This window comes from Lycium ferocissimum, chromosome 4 (assembly GCF_029784015.1).
Source record: "Lycium ferocissimum isolate CSIRO_LF1 chromosome 4, AGI_CSIRO_Lferr_CH_V1, whole genome shotgun sequence".
In the NCBI taxonomy this organism is placed as follows: domain Eukaryota; kingdom Viridiplantae; phylum Streptophyta; class Magnoliopsida; order Solanales; family Solanaceae; genus Lycium; species Lycium ferocissimum.
Genome location: NC_081345.1, coordinates 48,474,995 through 48,483,549, shown reverse-complemented (window position 1 = coordinate 48,483,549; position 8,555 = coordinate 48,474,995).

Below are 8,555 nucleotides of genomic sequence, written 5' to 3'. Positions count from 1 at the left end.
GCCAGATTCGGAAGGCTGATGCTACGGGTTTGTCCGAGAGGAACCGGCAGCTCGAGTCTAAGGCTGCTTTGTTCAACGAGCGCAGCAGGATATTCGAGAAAAAAGCCGAGGAGCGGGCCCGGATATGTGAGGGTATTAGAACCGAACTCGAGGGGGCGATTAAAGCTAATGACAGCCTTAAGGCCGAGCTGGATGCGGCCAACCATATGAGAGATGACCTCGAGAGAAACCGGGCTCATTTGGAAGCCAAACTGGCCAAGGCTGAGGCCGATTTGGAGGAAACTTGGAAAAGAGTGGAGGCGGCCGAGACTCATACCGCTATTGTCGCTGAGTACGAGAAGTGGAAGTCTCGGCGTCTCACCCTCGAGCAAGTTGAGCACGGCTTTGAGGATCTTCCGGCCCTGATACTTGAGGCCAAAGGAATGGAGGAGAAGGCTAACCGTGCTCTCGGGTCCGAGTCAGAAGACTCCGAGCGGACAGAGTCCGAACATTCATCCTCCTCTGGTCATGCCGGATAGTGTAGGGCCAGTACTTTGGCATCTATCTTTTTGTTTTTTTTGTCTTCACAGGACTTTGTTTCTCTTTTGATGTAAAGAACATTTGTCGTATAAATGAAAAGTGCATCTTTTTCGCTTCCTCGTTCGAATGTTTGTCATTATTTTTGCCGAGATCGTTGGTCCGTTTTCGGACAAGGTGACCCGTAGTCATTGATTCATCATGTCCGTTTGGATTTTGTCCCATAGTTCGAGGGTTCGGTGTCCGTTTCGGGAGCGTTTATTAGAGCCGACATTTTTCTTCGGTTTTATTTTAGGGTCGGTATCTTTTCAACCTCGGCTAACAAATGTGGCAGCTCCCGTTTGGGGTTTATCAAATTTTTGGCCAATTGCCTTTGCCGAGTCTTGTGCGGTGACAACCTGAGTACAATTTAACAGAAGTTGCTAACTTTGATAACTTTTGACAACTTTGCTTTTGCAAAACGTTTGTATATACGAGAGTTTTGACTCTTCTTCCTTTGCCGTAGCAAGTGTAAAAATGGGACACGATTCATTATGATCGTTTGGTCCTTACATCAGGCTGTGGCTATAGTAGGTGGTCGGCCTTATTTTGCCGTATCAAATGTTGAATGGGACACGATTCGTTATGATCGTTTGGTCTTTACATCAAAGGCTATGGCCGGTGGTCGGCCTTTGTTTTGCCGTAGCAAATGTTGAATGGTCACGATTCGTTATGATCTTTGGTCCTGTCAGGCTATACGCGGTGGGCCTTATTTTGCCGCAGCAATTGATCAGTGTTACCCTTGGTATGGGCATAGCACTCCCCCAGCACTGATCCGAGCCTTGAGGTCGGGTGAGTGCTGTTACGTTCTTCGCATTTGTTCAGTAACACGTTGTACTTGTTGCCTTATTAAAAACCTTGTCGGAAAATCCTTTTTGGGACAAAACTGTACTAAGGAAAAGAGTGCAACACGTGTTTTCAGGCCAAGACTCTATTTTCCATCTGTTCTCGACTTCCGCAAAAGAAAGGTTGATGAGAGGATACGGGCCATACCTTAGCGCAGTATCTCTTTAGATGAGCCACGTTCCGCTTGTTGCGCGTACGTTGCCCGTCCATTGACTCTAACCGGTACGATCCTTTGCCCGTTATACCGGTTATCTTGTATGGGCCCTCCTGGGGCCGGGACCTAGCTTTCCTTCGTTGGGGTTCTTGGTGTGCAAGGTAACCTTTCGAAGCACTAAGTCCCCAACTTGGAAATGCCGAAATCTCGATCTCCGCTGTAGTATCTTTCCATTCTCTCGTTTTTGGGGCCGCCACGCGGATAGACGCGCATTCGCGTAGCTCATCCGCGAGGTCGCTTCACGCCCATGGCTTCCTCGTTCGACTCCCCGGGTATACCTAAACGGAGAGTCGGTTCACCGACTTCTACGGGGATAAGGGCTTCGGCCCCGTAAACCAACGAGAATGGAGTTTCACCGTGCTCGATTTGGATGTGGTTCCGTAAGCCCACGCACCTCCGGCAATACGTCTCTCCAATGGTGCTTCGATGCTTCAAGTCTTTTCCTCAGATTTTGGATTATTGTTTTGTTCGTGGACTCTTCCTGTCCGTTCGCGCATGGGTGATACGGGGTTGATACGATTTTCTTGATCTTCAAACCTTCGAGGAAACTGTTGACCTTGCTGCCCACGAACTGAGGGCCGTTATCACAAGTCATCTCGGGGTGGATGCCGAAACGGCGCATGACGTGATCCCATATGAAGTTGATGACTTCCTTTTCTCTGATTTTTTCAAAGGCCTGCGCTTCAACCCACTTAGAGAAATAGTCAGTCATAAACAAAATAAAACGGGCCTTACCTGGTGCCCGTGGTAACGGCCCACGATGTCCATTCCCCATTTCATGAAAGGCCGTGCGAGACCACCGAGTGCGAACTCCCCGGCCGGTGAATCATCGGGCGTGTTTCTTCGGCACCCGTCACACTTTCGGACGAAATTCTTAGAGTCTTCATCCATCCGATTCCAATAATAACCGGCCCGATGATTTTGCGGACCGCAGCTTCGCACCGGAGTGGTTGCCACAGTTCCTTCGGACCTCTCTCAATACATATTCCGTTTCGCCGGGCCCAAACATTTAGCCAGGGGGCCGAGAAAAGATCGTCGATACAATTGACCATCTACCAAGCAAAATCGGCCGCCTTTGTCCTTAATGACCGCGATTCCTTTGGGTCGTTCGGGAGCTTGCCATCACCCAAATAGTCGATGTACCTGTTGCGCCAATCCCAAGTTAGGCCCATTGTGTTTATCTCGGCATGTCCGTTTTCTATGGCCGTGTTTGATAGGTGCACTGTGGTACCGGGGTTGATTTCCTCCCCGTCGACCGAGGATCCTAAATTTGCCAAGGCGTCGGCCTCGCTGTTCTGTCCCCTCGGTATGTGCTGCACGGTCCATTCTCTAAACCGGTGAAGTACCACTTGGGCTTTCTCGAGGTACCTCTCGCATCCGTTCGTCCTGACCTCGAAAACACCGTTCACCCGGTTTGCGACCAAGAGCGAGTCGCATCGAGCTTCGATGAATTCGGCTCCCATACTCCGAGCCAAACCCCAAACCCGCAATCATAGCCTCATACTCGCTTCATTGTTAGTCAATTTAGCAGTTCTAATCGATCGTCGAATGATATCCCCGCCGGGACTCTTAAGGACGATTCCCGGCCCGAACCTTTAAGGTTCGAGGCCCGTCCGTACGCAGTCCAAATGCCCGTGGTTTCTCCCGAGGTCGCCAGTTCCTTTTCGACCTCGGGGGACCATAGTCGGGGCAAAGTCGGCCACGAAGTCGCCAAGATTTGGGATTTGATGGCCGTTCGGGGTTTATATTCGATGTCGTAACCGCTAATTTCTACAGCCCCATTTTGTTAACCTACCGGACAGCTCCGGTTTGTGCATGATATTTTTCAAAGGGTAAGTGGTCACTACACGTATAGGATGGCATTGAAAATAAGGTTTGAGTTTTCTGGAGGCGCTTACCAATGCTAATGCCAATTTTTCCAAATGAGGATACCGGGCTTCCGTATCCCCCAAAGTTCTACTCACATAATAGACAGGGAATTGCGTACCGATTCTTCTCGACCAAAACGCCACTTACCGCTACTTTGGAGACAACTAGGTAGAGGAAAAGCGGCTCGTCGGCCTTCGGTGTGTGCGGAACGGGGGCTAGTCAAATACCTTTTCAACTCCCGTAGAGCCTTCGACACTCCGTGTCCAAACGAAGTCCTTCTTCTTTCTGAGTAAGGAGAAGAAACGGTGACACTTGTCGGAGGACCTCGAGATGAAGCGACTCAGCACCGCTATTCTTCCGGTGAGCCTTTGCACCCCTTTTATGTTGTTCACAACCTCGATGTCCTCGATGGCTTTGATTTTGTCCGGATTAATTTCGATCCCCCGGTTTGACACCATGAAGCCCAAAAATTTGCCGGACCTTACCCCGAAGGCACATTTTTCCGGGTTAAGCTTCATGTTGTATACGCGAGCACATCGAAGGTTTCCTGCAAATGCTTTAAATGGTCCTCTGTTTCCAGGGACTTAACAACCATATCGTCAATATAAACTTCCATCGTTTTCCCTATTTGTTCTTCGAACATTTCGTTAACTAGGCGTTGGTAAGTTGCACCAGCATTTTTTAATCCGAAAGGCATGACGTTATAACGTAAGTCCCATAACGGGTAATGAAGGATGTTTTCTCTTGATCCTCCGGTGCATCCGGATTTGGTTATACCCGGAGTAAGCGTCGAGAAAACTTAACATTTCATGTCCGGCCGCGGCATCGATCATTCTATCGATGTGCGGCAACGAAATGAATCCTTCGGCACGCCTTGTTTAAATCTTTATAATCGACACACATCCGAAGTTTATTACCTTTTTTGGGCACCACCACCACGTTAGCAAGCCAATCCGGGTATTTTACCTCCCGGATGGAACCTATATTTAAAAGCTTTGTTACCTCGTCTTTGATGAAGGCGTGTTTTGTCTCCGCCATGGGCCTCCTTTTTTTGCTTTACCGGGGAAAACTTCCCGTCCAAGCTGAGTTTGTGTGATGCTATTTCTGGTGATATACCTGTCATATCTATATGCGACCATGCAAAGCAATCGGCGTTAGCTCGAAGAAACTCAATTAATTTGCGCCTGAGCTCCGGGGCAAGCCCCATGCCCAGGTATACCTTCTCGTCTCGGTAGAACTCGAACGATGATCTCGCTCCGCTTCCTCTATGGTCGATTTGGTTGCGTCCGAGTCGTCCGCATGACAAAAGACCCGGGTATCCCGAAGTCATCCTCTCCGTACACCGATCCGCCCCGGTATTCTTTGATTGCTATCGGGGCTTTCCCTCCGGTTATACCCCTTTCTTCGTGAGCCGGTTCTTTAGGCCGGGGCGCTGATTCCTCTACAGCGAACATCTCCTTTGCTGCGGGCTGCTCACCGCGGATGGTTTTCACTCCCTCTAGGGTGGGGAATTTCAGCAATTGATGCAGCGTTGAAGGTACCGCCCTCATGCTATGTATCCAAGGTCTGCCCAATAGCGCATTGTACTTCATGTCCCCTTCGATCACGTAGAACAAAGTTTGTTGAATGGCGGATTCAATGTTTACGGGCAGTGAGATCTCCCCTTTCGTGGTTTCGTTGGCCATGTTGAACCCGCTGAGTACCCGGGTTGCCGGTACGATCCGATCGAGCAGTCCTAACTGTTCGACCACTCTCCAACGAATGATGTTGGCTGAGCTACCTGGGTCAATCAAGATACGTTTAACCTTAGTTTTAAAGATAAGTACAGAAATTACCAACGCATCATTGTGCGGTTGAACGATGCCCTCTGCGTCCCCGTCGTCGAAAGAGATGGAACCTCCGGGTAAATGGTCTCGGGTACGTTTTTCCCGAACAATGGAAATCTTTGTCCGCTTCATTACCGGAAACCGAGGGACGTCAATACCCCCGACTATCATATTGATTGTATGCTGGTGTTCGACTGGTTCGACCCTCTGATGAACTTCCCTTTCCTTATAATGGTTTTTGGCTCGCTCGCTCAATAGACCTCGGAGGTGACCGTTTTTCAACAACCGGGCTACCTCCTCTCTCAACTGGCGACAATCCTCAGTCTTGTGACCATGGGTCCCGTGATATTCATAAACCATGCTCGGGTCCCGTTGCCCGGATCCGTCCCAGTGGTTTCGGCCACCGCACATCCGGACACGACCGATGGCCGAGACAAGATCCGAGGTACCGACGTTGAAGTTGTACTCCGAAATCCTTGGTGGGCCTTTATTCTTCGGGCCGAACTTCCGTATCGCTTCGAACGAGAGAGCCCCCGGCTATTTAACGGCGCGCGTCCGGCTTGCTACCTCGACCTGAGAAGTGGCTCGGGCCTTCCCTTAGCTTTTCCGACCTGGAATTTGATCGCTCCGGGTGCGAGTATGGCCGAAACCTTTCTTTAGATGATTCGGACTTTGCTTCATAACCCTTCCTCGGCTTCTCGAAACCTCTGTCCGCCTTCAACTTTACCGGGGAGAGCTCGAACTGATCATCCTCTACCCGAATCTTCGATTCATACCGATTGTGGACATCGGCCCATGTTACGGCCTCGTATTCCAGCAGATTCTCCTTCAACTTGGCCGAGGCAACCGAGCTTAGCATGTTGAGCCCTTTTGTGAAAGCTTGTGCGGCCCATTCCTCCGGCACCGGGGGTAATTCCATCCGTTCCCTCCGGAACCGGTCACGAACTCCCTTAGTAACTCATCGTCCCTTTGAGTTATCCGGAAGATGTCGGCCTTACGGCCCGCACCTTGATGGCACCGCACGTGTGCCTTTACGAAGCGCGGCCGACCAAAGATTTCGAACGAAGTGATCGAGTGCTCGGGTAGATGGTCATACCAAGTCGGCGCTCCCTTCGACGAGTTTCCCCAAATTTTTCAAAGAATACCGACTCAATTTCATCTTCTTCCATATCATTGCCCTTTATGGCGCAAGTATACGAGGTCACGTGCTCGCGCGGTCCGTGGTGCCGTTGTACTTCTGGATGTCGGGCATTTTAAACCTCTTCGGGATCAGTTTCGGGGCCGCGCTCGGTGGAAAAGGCCTTTGGATGTACCTTTTCGAATTCGGCCCCTTCGATGAAAGTGGAGCCCCGGTATACGGTCCACCCGAGAATTGTATGTCTCGACTCTCTTCTCGGTCGAATCCACCCGTTTTGCCAAAGTCTCAAGCATCTTCAGGACCTCGGTGGAGGAACCGGCCCGAGAATCATTACTCTCGACCATCCGTGGCTCGTTCCTTCCAATTTCCACCGTACCCTTAGCCTTTTCCGCCCAGGGCTTCCCTTGTCCACTTTGCAACCGGGCAATCGCCATTCCTTGCTCGGCAATTGCTGCTCTTTGTTCCTGCAACATCTCGAAAATCAGACGCAAATTTATGCCGTCATTTGGTGCCTCCGGTTCCCTCTGGCTTTGGGTCCGAGACAATGTAACGGAGTTATGAGTTCTTAGAGGATCGGTGGCCGGTAGGGCGGCATTCTCTTGATCCACGGTGTTTTGTCGATTGAGCCCCTCCCTCGAGTTAATGGGGTTCGGGTCAGCAGGAGTTGGTAGTCCCCGTGGTTCGCTCCCCTCATTTTCTGCCACAATTTCGGTGTTATTAACGTGACCGGATTGTCCGACGTCAGCCATAGGCGTTACGATTTAGATGAGTTTGATAAAAATCAAGACTAAGAACTATTATCCTAGCCCCACGGTGGGCGCCAAACTGTTTACCCCGAAATCGGATAATCAATTGAATTTGTAAGTGGGTATAGGATATGTGCTTGGATCTTGGTATGTATGAAATGGAGAGAGTATGTATTCAAGAGCTCCTTAGTGAAAAGGCTAATAATGGCGATTTGTTTGCGAATATAATCGCGTGCGGACAGTATGGAATACTTGATGGATTAAATCACACTATAAACTTGAACAAAACAGCCTTGGCCGAATTAGAAATTGAAGGAAAGATTGTATATATATGATCTATTCTATTACAAATATTCTTCGAGAAGTCAAGGAAGCAACCCCTTCAAGGGGTGAGGATATGCCCTATTTATAGTGTAACTTCTTCAAGTCTCATGCAATTGTGAACCAATAAACTAATGATTTCAAGGACAGATCTGCACAGATTTGGTGGGACAGGACTGACGGCGCCGTCTGACACACGTTTGGCAGGTGACTGATCGTGACAGCACGTCACTGGCGCGTAGTTCCCATTCACCGGTTATTCGGACCAACGGCCATTCGGGCCAACGGCCACGAATGCTCGAATCGGAGGATGCGGCCGTTTCGATCACGGGGAAGACAGACTCGTTCAACTCGGTATAGGCGTTTTCCCGAAAAGGACCGGGTAGCATCCGGTGTGTTCTCGTCCCTCTTCCATCACCGGTGAACCTTACAACCGGTCGGGACCACATCCGGTTTTCCCGTATACACTAGGTACTCTACTAGTTTAAAAGGTGGTGAAAAGGAGTGGCTTCTTCATATTTGCACGGGAGAAAGTTTGAATTTACCCGTGAACATACCCTTGCTTAAGAGAGTAAAAATCACGACAAACATCTGGGATATCTCTAAAACACTTTACTACAAAAACAATATTGTACTCTATGTGATTGTAGGTTCATCAGATTACAAAATAATTATCCATAACCTAAGACACTAAATCCTAGCCACTTAACAAGCTACATTCTATGTGATTGTAGCTACTATCTTCAAGCTGAAGTGCTGAACTCTCAGCCCGGAAGAAAAATATTCTCACTGAAAACAGTGCTTCTTGAATAAATGAATAAGGTTGCAATGCAAAACACCTACTACAAGATCTAGACCTACTAAAAAGCTGAACTAAAGTCAATTGCTTGAACTTTATTCTTTAGTTTGATCTCTTTCTGGCTCACATAAATACTTCTTGCTTCGGGTTCTCTCAATATTCAGAATGGAGGTGTGTCTGCAAGGAGACAATCTCAAACAATATATAACACACGATTAGTAGCATTGGTTAAAGATATCAT